Source organism: Leptinotarsa decemlineata, unplaced genomic scaffold, assembly GCF_025532065.1.
Source record: "Leptinotarsa decemlineata unplaced genomic scaffold, Ldec_3_MD MMD2_tig00005980_RagTag_RagTag, whole genome shotgun sequence".
Lineage (NCBI taxonomy): Eukaryota > Metazoa > Arthropoda > Insecta > Coleoptera > Chrysomelidae > Leptinotarsa > Leptinotarsa decemlineata.
Genome location: NW_027412656.1, coordinates 50,025 through 63,483, shown reverse-complemented (window position 1 = coordinate 63,483; position 13,459 = coordinate 50,025).

Below are 13,459 nucleotides of genomic sequence, written 5' to 3'. Positions count from 1 at the left end.
TATGTTTCCTTTCACTACATTGACTTATTCCACCACGAATACCTTTTTGAAAGAAGTGAACCATATCAATATCAGTTAGTAATTCCAATTCAATATTAGTATATTTCAACATGGCATCCCACGATAATCCGGGTGCAGATATATTTCTAAAGTTTTCAAAAATGTCACATAATAGTAACACATCTGACTTTAAATATAAATCAGAGTATTCACCCAAATCCTGACATTCGAATAAATTCCAAACAAGTTGAGCTCTCCCATAATCATTATCTGATATATGTTCACAATTGAGTTTATCATAAAATTGATTTTTGGTTGGAAGTCTTGGATGATTCAGTTTTTCGATGTCATCAACAAAACTATAGGGAAATACACCTTTCTTTCTCATCAAATTGAAATTTTCAATTTGTGGGAAATGTTTGCGCATCTCGATACACTGATCAGATGTTAAATTTGCACCTAAATTCTCCAAAGAACTAGGCATGAATCTGAAACTATCAATGAATCTCATTTTCAAATAATTCTTCTTCACCCTACCATCTTTATCCGTATAGGAGTGTGTAAAGAGATGTTTTGTGAAAGATATATATTTCTCATTAGTTTGTGGGATGACATCCACTTTATCTTTGTTTTTATACAATTCCTTTATGAATAAATGACAATCATATCCACTGAGATTGTGAAAAATTATAGGAATGAAATTTGGCAATTTAAAATTCAAATTACAAGATGAATGAGCAGCAGGGGACCTTTTTTTTCCTGTGAGGTGACAATGATCCCTCACTTTGACTTCGCCATCATTAAATTGTTTGGAACAAATGCCACAATTTGTGCAGAACCAAACTGTTCCTCTTCCTCAGGAGTTTGTACATCCATAGGAATAGGAAACCTGAGATAATTTTCATAAATATTTTTCAAATCATCTTCGATTTTGCTAACGAATTTCTGGGCTGCATCCACACCCCTATACGAAACAAATTTTGATAAATCATCATAGTATGAACATTTAATCAAATAAGCAAATGAATAAGGCTCATGTTTGAATGTCTTGATCGAATACGAGTATTCAGGATTTGGTTTACTGGTTTGAATCGGCTTCAGTACTGATTCAAAATCGGCATACACTACAAATGGTACCTTCATTTGTTTCTCAAAGTTTTCAAAAGTTAGTATATTTTCAGGTACCGTTTTCCCATATTTATTGACTTTGAAATTGGTTGATGGTGTTGTAGTACTCAAGTGATTACAATCATTTATCTTATGACGTAATAGTAATTGTTCATTAGAAAAATATAATAAACAGCCATCACAAAAATATTTCTTATGTTCATGAGCCGATAATTGGCTTGAAACTAATCTTGAAAGATCTTTGATCCAACAATAATGATTATTACCGAAATCATCTGTGATAAGTAACAAATTGACATGTCTTCTAAGTTTTCTCTTCTCGAATTTACTTTCTAAACCGTACACATTAACTGAAATATCATTCTTGTCTTCAAATTTCACAATATCTTTCAACTTTACCGGAAAATTCATACCTGTTACATCTATGACTGTACTGAAATGTGGATACGATGAAACTTCTGATGTTCTATCGATTGCAGGATGTAGTGCTGAAGTGATAGCCCATGCAAAACAATGCTGATCTTCATTACGGACATTAACCACGGCCTTCCTACGCTCGATACATTCAGGCAGCTTCACATATGAACATCCACTGAGCGGGCTGTATTTATCAATGTTCAACTCCAGAAACATGATTTTTTCACAAGTCCAACCTTAAATACAAAACAATATTACTAATCCATCCAATTAAAACTTGGTAGAAATGTTTACCTGAATCACGTTCCTGGAATTCTGTAGTTTGAGCGATAATCCCATTTCGAAATCCATCAAATGAGGAATTCAAATCAGTAGATTGATCAACTGTTCTATTCTGTGAATTAAATGATTTGGTTTCCTTCAGGTCTTGTGTTTGTAGAATATAACTCCCAAATACTTCCATATTCACTTTGATGATTTTGTGAACCCTGATGGCCGATTCCAATAATTCTATAACTTTCTGCCTGATTTCATTAAAGAATAACATGTAATCGGTGGAAACAATGGAACTCTGCACCCTGTACGTCGCAATCCGACGTTTGAAGGCGCTCTTTATAATTTGAACACCATCACTGAATTGAACACATGTATTATTCTTATGTTGTAGAGTTCTATTGTGAGAATTCACTTGAGTCAATGGAATCATCACATCACAACAATTACATGTGTACATAGGTGCTGCAGCGTCATCTAATCTCACTCGTTTCACTGATGGACCTCCTTGGCAACTCTGGAGCTGATGACGACGAAGGTTGTCACTACGGGTAAAAGATTTACCACATTCACAAGAATACATTTTCTATGATATGTTCTCACTAACTCACTCGATGGAAAATGACATAACCAACACTCGCCCGCTTCTTAAATACCATAATCCACGTCGCCTGCGCATCACCGTAGAGAGTGAGGGTAGGTAAGGACACATCGATGCATCCACTAGAGATGCCTGACGTCACAGCCAAGCCCATCTCCCAATTTGATGCGATAACAGTTGCCGGCACGAGCAAGCAGTGGTCGTTGTGCTCTCGGAGAGGGCAGACGTTTGCACAGTCCTCGCCCGCCTGCGTGTCACCATCAATAGCGAGGGTAGGGTGATGCGTTACGTCACATCATTCACTGCTTCGAGAGCGATACGAACAAGCAATTGTCGTTGCGCTCTCGGAGAGGACAGACATTAGCACAGTCCTCACCCGCCTGCGTGTCACCATTGATGGCGAGTCTGGGGCGTTACGTCACATCCTTCACTACATCGAGGGAGGTGAGAGCAGACCGATGAATACGCATTACTCTGCCACACGTCGTGGAGTGAACATGTCGCTCTCTAGCCGCTGAACGGTTATTGCTGTGACGTCACTCCACTACTAACTTGGTGCCCTCACACCGATGGAGCATTCATTACTTGGAGGATCTTCGAAGTATGCAGACGTATGTTTGTACATAGACAAACAAGCACATGATGAAACCCTGTACCGTGCATTCTCTTACACACACACACATATACACACAAAATCTCGTATGAAAAATAAAATCTGAACGATCCATGCACCAGACACTTCAAGGTCACAACGCCTTGACTTCACTGCACAACAAAAAAAAAGCAAATAACACGTCATTTTGGTGGGGGGAGGATTAGAACCGGGAAAAAATTTCTGAACGATCCATACACCACACCCTTCAAGGTCACATCACCTTGACTTCACCAAACAACAACCAATAAAAAAGCAATTAATACGTCATAGTGGTGGGGGGAGGCTTAGAACCGGCTCAAATCTCCTACTCCTATCGAAATCGTAAAAGATGCATCATCTAAGAGGGTACCCAAAGAAGCCACGGGAAGAGCATTCAGCCAGGCACAAGATTCTTTGGACATAACAGCTTTGAGTAGCCATTTGAATATCGGAACGTTCAGCTGACTCAAGAAGTTGATTATGAAACAAATTGATCGTTGGATAATCCCAGGCTTTCTGACACTTTTTATTTTCGGGAAGGGTATTTTTCGTTTGAGATAACCATTTATTTTCACTATTCAAGTAATACGCATCAGAAATTTCAGACAATGATTTGGAAAGAATGACGTTTATCAAATGACGAGAACTGTTATAAGAGGAAAGAAATGCTGGCAGTGAGAGGGATGAGGCTAATCGAATACCTAAACCATCAGAGTTAACTGGAAGAGGAGCTTGACTCCAAGTGATATCTTCGAATTTATTATTGGTAATTTTTTGTAAAGATTGGCGTAAGGTGGAATCGAATTCTTGTAACTCCTTTTGACAAATCCAAGTTGGACTGCATCTCAAGGTATACAATAATTTGGAGATTGCCAAACAGTATTTCAATAGAAAATATGCTATATGGGAAGGAAGACTATTGACACGAGATGACAGTAGAATTAGAGACTCTGTTTCCTGTGTGAGGCAACGTGATAAAGACTCTACAGAGAGAGCTCCCAGTAAAGACCAGTGTGTTTTGGGGACAATTTTAAGCAATTGAAAAGGGGCAAAAATTTTACATTTTTCGGAATTTAATTCAAGTCTAACATCATTAGAAAGATGAATTATTTTTTGAAATTCTTGGAGAACAAAATCTATATTACCACCAATTGAACCATCGTCTAGGTATCAGTAATTGAAATTGGTGTTGATAGACTTTGTCAGTCCATTCAAAGTGAGGCAGAAAAGAGCAGGACCTAGAGGATCACCAAATTGAACAGGACGAAATGAATTTCCTAAAAAACCAGAAACATCAATATAAGATAATTTCGCTACAAGGCGACGAAAAATGGTACCAATAGCAATGGGGCGAATGCCACCATCTTTTTTTTTTAAAGCTATCGAAGAGGCACCATACAAAATAGGACAAATATCGGGATTCAGTCCACCGCTCAGCAAAAAGTTACATGAGGAAGTCAAAGAAGACAGAAGCTTTTCACCTTTACAATCAGAACTTTTTGATGTCAAGTCTTGTAAATGGAAGGTCTGAGGGAGTCTATTCCTCCTGCTACTTATGTTTTCCAAAAACCGAAAAGTCTTTTAAAAAATGATTTTTTATTCAATACATAAAAATTATTAAAAACGATGTTTAACAGTACATGTATGAAATCAGACTGAATGCAAAAGGTCGTTTCCCGAGGCGATGCTCTCTGGCCGGCTCTGCTGATAAGAAGCTTTCCTAGGAATTGTAGCTGAGTGTCAGCAGAATCCGGGTCAGTGACAACGCAATTTGCTGAACCAGTGCGAAATGATCTGATTGCTTTCAAGACTTGTTTTTCATCAACTTGGAGTGCAGTACAGTTTGTGTCAGGTATAGGTTCTTGACAGACGTCAGCGAAATGTTTAGCTTGGAATTCAGTTAACGTAATATCATCACAATCTGCAAAACTGTTCGTTGAAGTCAAAATACGGATTGCCGAAGTGGCCATCCGAAACTTTATTTATTACAGATTTTAAGAAATTTGATTTCTGTTTAGATCGACTCTCAAATTTGTGAATGATTCGGCCGTTACTTGATGAAGCTCCATAGTAATTTCAAAAACTACACCCCACGATTTGATCTTCGCAAACTTTATTTTGAAAAATATATCACATGTTTCGCTAGCACAGTAGCGTTTCAACTTGAAAAAGCTACTGTGCTAGCGAAACATGTTGTGGTATATTTTTCAAAATGAAATTTGTGGAGATTGAATCGTGAGATGTAGTTTTTGAAAAAAAGTTTCATTTTGTTTTTTTTTTTTCGAATTTAGTTCGCTAAATATATAAAATATATAATATAGAATCTAATATCTAAATATTTTTCAGAAATAGCCATCATTATTTCTGATGTGTAATTATCTACTTGATGAATCAATGAATTAGAACCAATTATCAATCTTCACAAAAATCATTGTTCATTTACGTTTTTTGATATTTTTCCTCCACATAACTTAAAGTAATATCGCAATAATGACAATGTGAAAATTTTAAGAGACTCTTCACTACAAAACCCCTCAATATAAATAATAATTTGTTTGGCAACTTCAGACAAATTGGCAAAATCATGCAATTTGAACTCACTAGAATCTTCTATGTCTGAATTACTTTCAATATTCTTCGTAGTTTTATTCATTCGTTGGATGTCAGGTGAAGAATTTAATATAGATATTTGTTGGAAAAAATTCGCTATCTGTTCAAAAAATAAGGTTAATTTACATTTTTCTCAAAGAATATTCTTTATTCATCAATTTCTAACTCGTCCGCTTCAGAGAAGTCCGCCTTGTGTGTTTTCTCCAATCTTCGAATCAGTTCTGATATGCACGTTTTGGTACGCTATCTGTTCAAATGATACGGCTTATTTTCATTTTTCTCAAGAAATATTCATTAATTTAAATTCAAATTCAAATTTATTGCATCCATATACTATTAACAAGAAATAGATCGGTTTTAGTCCAAGTTCACAAATTGAATTGTGTCTGATGAATATATACAAATAAAATGACATACATAAATAATGGTTTAAAAAACAAAATTACATTCTTGAATATTAGGAAACATCGAGTCAAAAACCGAATTTGAATCGGGTATTTCAGTGATGCATACTTCACCGCCTGTGAAAAATCACACAAAGATAAAGCAAGATATGAAGAAATATGAGAAGGAAGGAAGTACTGGAAGTCACGACAAAAAAGTTCGAATTCACGGAGGGAGTAAAAGCATCCTTGGGCCAGTACTTTCTACAATTTGCATTTGAAGAAGGTTGAATAGACGAATTCCAATAGTCACTGGAGCTTTTTTTTGCATGGAGTGACAAATTTTCTTCGGTAGGATATTTCTTTTGTTTCTGGTGTCATACATGTGAATATCGCAATGCCTTCTAAAGCTGCTTAGGTTCTTGAAAATGCGAGTCAAAAGTTTTAATAAATAAATACAGGGCACCGTGAGAATGTTATTACTTTTGAAGGTGTCTCTGCTTGATGTTCTATAAGATAAGCAGAAAATACGTCTAATAATACGTTTTTGCAACACAAAGACTTTTTGTAGTTCGGACGCTTGACCCCAGACAACGATACTATATGAAATAGCGGAGTACCCCAGTGCATAGTAAACTTCAAGCAGACAATCTCGTTCAAGCATGTTTTGGAGTGTGGTGACCACATAAAAACATTTGTTCAGCTTGCCACAAACTACATCGACATGCGAGTTCCATGATAGGTTGCAGTCGAATTGTGTTCCTGAGAACTTCACCATTATAGATGGCTCAATTGATACTCCTTCAAATGAGAGCGGTAAATGCAGAGGTGTTCTATGTTTGCTACAAAACTCTATATATTCCGTCTTATTATGATTAATCATAAGTTTATTTTTAAAGCACCAGTGCTTGAACTCTTTTAGGATTGTGTTGACCTTCTCAGATAGTCTTACAGATGAAGTATCTGACACAGTAATGCAAGTATCATCTGCGTACCTAAGCACCCTTCCTTGATATATGTGAATGGGAAGGTCGTTAATGAAAATGAGGAAAATTAGAGGACCGAGTACGCTTCCCTGGGGTGTACCAATATCTGTTTCAAATTTCTCCGAGATGACGTCATCAATCTTAACAATGCACTTTCTTCGTTCGAGGAAGGACACGATCCACTCATTGATTGGGCCGCGGACACCAATGTTATTCAATTTATCAGATATGAAAGAAATATCGACCGAGTCGAAAGCCCTAGTAAAATCAAAGAAAATTGAGATCACAAATTCGCCAGAGTCCATTTTGTTGTTGACATATTGAACAAATTCAATCGTGCTTGTTTCAGTTGATAAATCACTACGGAATCCATGCTGATTGTCACATAATACCTGATATGTGTTGAGAATATTTGTGATTCTATTGGCCATTACTTTCTCTATCATTTTAGAAAAAATGCTTAGCAAAACGATTGGTGTATAATTCTCATAATTTCTTGGATCGCCTTTTTTAAAAATAAGAATTATAGAGGCTAATTTGAGGCTAGAGGGAAATTTGCCTTGAAATACGGACAGATTGATAATATGCTCGAAAGCTGGTGCAATTATATCACTGGTGTCTTTAATTACTGAAATCGGAATTTCGTCCGAACCTGTAGATTTTTTATTCGGTAATGAGTCTATAACCTCAAGTATTTTGTCCTTTGTGACGGGTTCAAAAAACATTGATGCAGGATGGAATTCACCTGTGGTGTGTGGAAAACTGTTGACCAAAATGTTCATTCAATTTATCAGTTATCACTGTTGATAAATATCGTCCAAACACAGGGGCCATGTTTTCTGATTCTGTTAGAACTTCGTTATTATCATTCATCAGTTTCTATCTCGTCTCCTTCAGAGTAGTCCCACTCAGATATGATACACTTGAGATCTTTCAGAAATTCGGTTGTTGTCTCCTCAGTCGTCACGAAACGCCGTCACTTCTCGCGTATCTTCAATCTTGAGAACAGCAAAAGTAACATGGGGCCGAATCTGGTGAATACGGTGGCTGAGGCGTGATTACGGTGTTGCCTTGGCCAAAAAATTACGAACAAACAATGACGAGTGCACAGTTGCATTATAGTGATGCAAAAGCCAAAATTGATTTCCCACAATACCAGAAGTTTTCTCCGTATCGCAACGTATAACTTCAAAATAATACTCCTTATTAACCGTACGACCATCTATTAAGAACTTCTGATGCAGTACGCCACAAAGTGAGCAAAACCTTCTCATTTGATCGATCTCGACGTGCTATTTTGGTCTTGGCTTTCCTGGGCTATTATTAGGACTATTGAACTTTGGTTACAATGTCATAACTATATTTTCATGATTCGTCACTAATTATTACTCTTTTGAGCCAATCTGGATTTCCATTGACGTCATTGATTAACTCTCAACATTTTCATGGGTTGTCGATGTGCTGGGATATCAAGGGGAGCGTCGTCATTCACATTTTCTCGATCTTTTGTGAAAAACTTATTCCACTTGTAACCAACTAAACAGGTGAAACTGTTTACATATGTTAGAGACAAGTGTAACAAGATAATGAAATGAATAAATCGTCAATCGAATATACGTTGCCCGTGAAATTTGAAGATTTATTCTATTTTTTGAACAGCTGGCGAATACAATTTCCACTCAAACTATCAATTGTATGAACCTTTGAACTGATTCGCGGTTGGATTATCATTATATCCCCAGAACTTGCGTTTTCGAAAAACAATCCAATGCGATTTCGGCTAAATTTGACTTTATTCATAAAATAGACGATAAAACTAAAATCTACGGTATGTTAGTGATTTTATATGTATGTTGACTAACCTTCATCTCCCATTATACCAGTTTTGATACCTAATAATCCCTCAAATTTGTGTCATATGATTTACGTTTTTTACTCTATTTAAATGTTAATCAAATCATCTAAAAGAACAATTTGTTCAGGCCAGTCTCAACTCCCTACACTGTAGGTTAATGGACTGCCACCCATCAGAAAACAACTACTCTCCTGGCTGATACCACGAAGGGCGTTGGATTATATCTGACAGGTGTCAGTTCAGGATTCTTCACTGAAGTTATTCCTGCATATGCTGTTAGCGATACAACTGCCGCAATAGATGTTAATGACTGTCCCTTTCATTTTCTAATTTTACCTGGGTTATTTTGTCGCTGTTCAAAGAACAATGGTGAGCAAACGTTGGTCTATAAACATAAAAACACTAACATGCCGTTGATTTCACTTTACTAATTTTCTGATGATGTTAACTTGGTTAGCGAAACGCTCGTCGAGAGACCGTATCTTCGTTCTGGTGGAGGAAAAGTGTTTTTAATAGATCCATTTCACGCCAGCGATTCAAATTCTACCTATCGAATTTTCCGTACCAGAAAACATTTTGTTGATTCAACATAAGCCGGCCGGTAGAATATGATAGATGTGAAGTTCAGACTTTTTCCAACAGATACCTACAAAGTATATTGAACTAACCTCAAAATTAAAAGAGTTTACCACATATTCATATCATACCAACTATTCTAAATCCGCACATAATGAAACCGATTCGGCTTCCTTGTATATTTTAAATTCCGACATGATAATCAACCTGTTTTGCATCCTTAAGTATTCTATTTTTCAATCTATAATCATTTCTGCATCCTGCAGTGTTGCCACTTTTACTCGACTATAATAGAGTGGAAGGGGTATATATCCAGAATACCAGTATATGCATACAGAAGTGGTGTTGATTAGATGTGTACCTACCTCTGGAACACTAATTGTATACAGTGTGGACGTAAAAACTTCCTGAATGTTGCTAGTTAAGACTTCCATTCCATTCACAGTGAAAAAATAAGACAAAAGGAAAATATATAGACATATAAAAATAATCTGGAATTCAAAAAGGGAAAATTAAAAGTTATTTGACGACGTTTCGATTGTTAGTATCCAAAATCGTCTTCGGGTGATGACGTCATCCAGGATATCCAGGATCGTTGCGAGCTAAACGTTGTTTCAGTTTTGTACCCAGTCCACAGTATTGAAAACCTCCTGGTAGATGTAATTCGAAAGGAAGTTTGTTTATTAAATCATTAACAAAACCACAACCTCTTTTAATGTTACGACAACTTTCAATACGTCCGTATCGTTTGATGGTACACATTGGAATGAATAAGCTAATCAACCACGGCACGATGCGCATTGTAAAACACAAAGAAAAGTTTGCTGTAGATAATCTAAATGAGAAATTCGGGTGTGGATTGAATGGACAAAGGGTATTCAGACATGGTCCACTACTTCCATCATCAGTTCGAGGACTCATTATAGAACCTTCAAATTGTGGAAAGACGAATGCAATGATATCGCTATTAACACATCCACAAGGATTGAGATTTAGAAATGTGTATCTATATTCGAAATCACTCAATCAACCTAAATATCAGTACTTGCGAAATGTTTTGGAACCTATAAAAGGATTAGGTTTTAATACATTCAGCAATAATGCAGAAATAGTGGAACCCTCCGATGCTAAGCCTAATTCTGTTTTCATTTTCGATGATGTGATATGTGAAAAGCAGGATATTATTAGATAATATTTCTGTATGGGACGTCATAAGGATGTTGATTGTTTTTATCTCGCACAGACATATTCACGGGTACCCAAACAATTAGTGCGTGACAATACCAATCTCATCATAATGTTCAAACGAAATGAGACGAATTCACATCATATTTATTCAGATCATATATCACCCGATGTAACATTCAAACAATTCCAATTGATGTGTGTTAAATGCTGGGAGGACCAATATGGATTTCTAGTCATTAATGAGGACAGAAAAATAGATGAAGGTAGATATCGCAAAGGATTCGATAGTTTTATATATTCATGATCTTATTATTCAAACTTATTCGATCACTGAATATTGTAGAGGTCACTTCATCAGTGAATTGAGCTATAATCTAAAAATAGCATTATGAATACGAAAAATGATTCTGAAAATAAAAACAGTGAAATGAATTTGAAACGTCAACTAGTAGAGACAACAGAAGCTGTCAGGCAGAAATTCAACTTTATCAAAAATGATAATATTGAAAATCGTACAACAATTGAGAAATTGTATGAGCCCATAACGAAACCATTGAATGTTTTATCATCAAACGCTACTTCGAAATCATCAATGTTATCGTCAAACCATGGAAATGTTCAATCTACTTCAAATTATCCCATGAGTACTCCAGTAGGAATGAAACAATCTTTTGGAAGTGTACAATCTGTGAATAGTGACACGAGCACACTTCAAGACGATATGAGAACAACTCTATTCGAAACAATATCATCGTTCCACATCGATTCTTCGGAACATGACTCCTCACCTAATATGAATGAAAGTCGTGAAGATGTTTTGGCGAAACATTTAAATAATGTAAAATCTAGAAATCCAGCATATGATAGAACATTTAGTATGGATCCTATTACACAAAAGCTGAAAATGGGAAGTCTAATGGTACATTTCAAAGATGGAAACATTTCATTTTGGGATGCTAATAAAGTGAAAAAATATGAATGCGCAGGTACTTCAGACTTGTATTATATGATCTTTTTGAAGAATCCGCAAGATGTTGATAATGAAGAAACTCGTCAAGAATATTCCAAAGTATTGAAAATAACCAATGCTTCATATAAACAATATCATCTGAAGAATGGTTTTAAAAACACAAATTCTAAAAAATTTCGTGAAGTTATCAAACCTCTATTAGACTCACGACAATATCCAATAAGAAGTAGAAGTAAAATTGGTGGAGCACTCAAACGGAAGGAAATGGAGAAAACATAATTCTGAACCTGTAAATTATGTGTACTGGAATTCACCGAAAGAGTCAGTTGCTCGTCTACGACTATTGGTAGCTTCAAAGTCAGCTGGGCACACTGAACATGACATTGAAATAATTTCAATAATTGAAGAATTACGTGAAGAAGGTATAATATATTGATATATCCACAATTAATGATCACTATCATATCATCATTCAATGCAGTTACATTATCAACGTTTCCCCTTAATCATTTTGAAATAGAATGACTAATGGAATGACGACGAGTTGTTAATGAATTACATAGACCTGCAAGACGTAAATTTCGTAGGAGAATAACCACCATCAAAGGTTTTGCAGATCTATGACAAATAGATCTAGCTGAACTACAACCTTGTGCAAAAAGTAATAAAGGATACCAATATATACTTGTAGTGATTGATTGTTACTCAAAATAGTTGTGGACTGTAGCAGTTAAAGATAAAACAGGTAGTACAATAACTAATGCAATGAAACATGTATTTAAAGAAGCAAAATTTTCCCCCAAACATATACAAAGCGATCAAGGGAAAGAATTTTTTAATAGAAGCTTCTCATCTCTCATGCGAGAATATAATATCAATCATTATTCAACATTTAGCACAAAGAAGGCGGCTATGGGAAAAAGAGTGATTCAAACAATGAAGGCTTGGTTCTACAAGAAATTTTCGTCGAGAGGTCACCACAAGTGACTTGATATTCTTCCAATTATAACTAGTAGATATAACAATAAAGTTCATCGTACAATAGGTATGGCACCCATCAATGTTGATTCAACAACAAAATTGAAATTCAAAGGTATCAATGGAATTGGAGGAGAACAAAGTGAACCCAAATTCCAATTGAATGATATTGTACGTATAAGCAAGTACAAAAATATTTTTGAAAAGTCTTACACTGCGAACTTTACCACGGAACTCTTCAAGATTGTTAAAATTAACAAAACCATCCCAACGACCTATAATCTTGAAGATATGAATGAACAACCTATTAGAGGATGTTTTTATGAAGAAGAGTTATTACGAACCGGGAATCTTGACGTACATCTGATTGAGAAGGTGTGAAAGGGAAGAGAAAATAAAGTATATATGAAGTGGTTAGGCCTTCCTAGTGAACAAAATTCTTGGATTGATGAATCAAATATGGTTTAAATGTGTATACTATTGTATTTATGAATAAAGTAATGTTAAACTTCGTAATTGTTTTCATTTCAATTATAAGTATATGAATTGGAAAATATTGCAGCGGTAAACGTTGCCCCAGCCATTCGTAACGTTCTGTGTATACCAAACCAAATTAATTGTATACTCCATTTTCGCTTATATTTTTCAACTCACGATATGGAAAATACATTATCATTCTCAGAACTAATCGCCGTCACTTTGAAATGCACTCTCCAACTCTTTTCGCCAATTATCTCTCACTGATAATGCCGTCTCATAAAGTTGAGTCGACTCCTCAAGCTCTGTCTGAGCTTGCATTCTCGAACGTTGATTGAATTGATTATCTTTAACAATTTTTGAACGGAGTTCATCTGCATCTG